The sequence below is a fragment of the Dermacentor silvarum genome, chromosome 2 (assembly GCF_013339745.2).
Source record: "Dermacentor silvarum isolate Dsil-2018 chromosome 2, BIME_Dsil_1.4, whole genome shotgun sequence".
Taxonomy (NCBI): Eukaryota; Metazoa; Arthropoda; class Arachnida; order Ixodida; family Ixodidae; genus Dermacentor; species Dermacentor silvarum.
The window spans coordinates 259,879,084-259,880,560 of record NC_051155.1 but is presented as its reverse complement, the minus strand read 5'-3'; the positions used below and the strand labels follow the sequence as shown (position 1 = coordinate 259,880,560).

Sequence of the window (1,477 nt, the reverse complement as noted above, 5' to 3'; positions counted from 1 at the left end):
ATGAGTAGACTGCAACAACGAAGAGTCATGTCATAGTTACCACCACCACCACGTACCACGCACTCGGGGAACCATGTTTTTGCTGCAGTGAGTTCGCGTGGTTGATTTCATACTATCGATAGTTTATTTTAACATCGATAGTTTGATAGTGACTCGACTATCGATAGTATTAATAGTACTATTGATAGTACCATCACTACGGTAATGTTGATGGCGAATGTTTAGTTCTTCAAGCGTTAACTGCAATGTGAGAGTGGTGAGTTGATACTAAACGATACCTTGCGTGCGCCACTTGTGTTTGTCTACAAAGTAAATAGAAGACACAGCGAGACGTGTTTGCTTGAGGCGTTGTTGTTCACCACTGTTCATAGCCTGCGAGAAGGTTAGCACTGTCACTGCCTCACACGGCGCATCACATTGTGGCAGAAGTGTTACAATTTTTTAAATTAGGGGGCTTTACATGCCAAATCCATAATTTGATTATGAGAAGTGATATTAGGAGACTCCGGATTAAACTCGACCACCAGGAATTATTTAATGTAAATCTAAGTACACGAGTGTTTTTACATATCACTCCTGCTGAAATGCAGCTGCCGCGGTCGCGATTGAACCCGCAACCTAGAGTAAATCCATAGCCACAAAGCTACTGCGGTGGGTACAGAAGTGTTGATTTCATGAGTGGCCGCTTCAGTAGTGTCGCTTAGATGCTGCGGTGCTTTAATGCAGCATTGCGTCTGCACGCCCTGTGCCAGTTGTCAGCTTGACAAATTTGCATGATGGTTATTTTTCAGAGATAGCCGAAATGTATCATACCTAACCTTGAATTTAAATTTATCCAGTTTTTTTTTGCAACTGCTGCAGTGTCCAGTAGTAGTGTTTCCTTGCTTTCTTACGTCGCCTTTTATTGCGATAGCAATTATATGGACACTTCAACCGGATTTTTGCCTTTCTGGGACAACCGGATTTTGCCTTTCTGGGACAACCGGATTTTGCCTTTCTGGGACATCCTTTCTGCCGCAGGCGTCACATGCTCGTGACGCCTGCGGCAGAAAGGATGTCCCACATCCGCCCTATGGTTTGTGAGTGGTGGCGCTGGCTAACACCCCCAGGGTTAGTTCTAGTTGTAAAAAGATAAATACCCCAGAAAGTGGATGGGAAAACGGTTCCGCGGTAGCTCAATGGTGAGAGCATCGCACGTGTAATGCAAAGACGTGGGTTCGTTCCCCACCTGCGGACAGTTGTTTTTTCATCCATTTTCATTTTCATTAATTTATCATTTCTTTAATTCAACTATTAAGTACAAGTAATTTTCCCCTATGTTGTCCTTGGTGTTATTGTTTGTTGGCTCATTATGATATGCTTACTAAAAATCGGGCCCCTCGGTTCCCTTTCTTCAGGTTTTATAATTGTATCTTGCACCATTAAAAAAAAAAAACTTTTTTCGTTGAACAGCTTGGCTAACATTAGCTAACATAAT

The 1,477-nt window shown here is 42.7% G+C and overlaps 1 non-coding gene across 1 annotated transcript; it reads left to right on the top strand.

The window, feature by feature from the left end:
• Positions 1-1,164: 1,164 nt before the first annotated feature.
• Positions 1,165-1,236, top strand: Trnat-ugu (transfer RNA threonine (anticodon UGU)). The gene has a single exon. It is a non-coding gene; the product is annotated as a tRNA-Thr (tRNA).
• Positions 1,237-1,477: the final 241 nt, after the last annotated feature.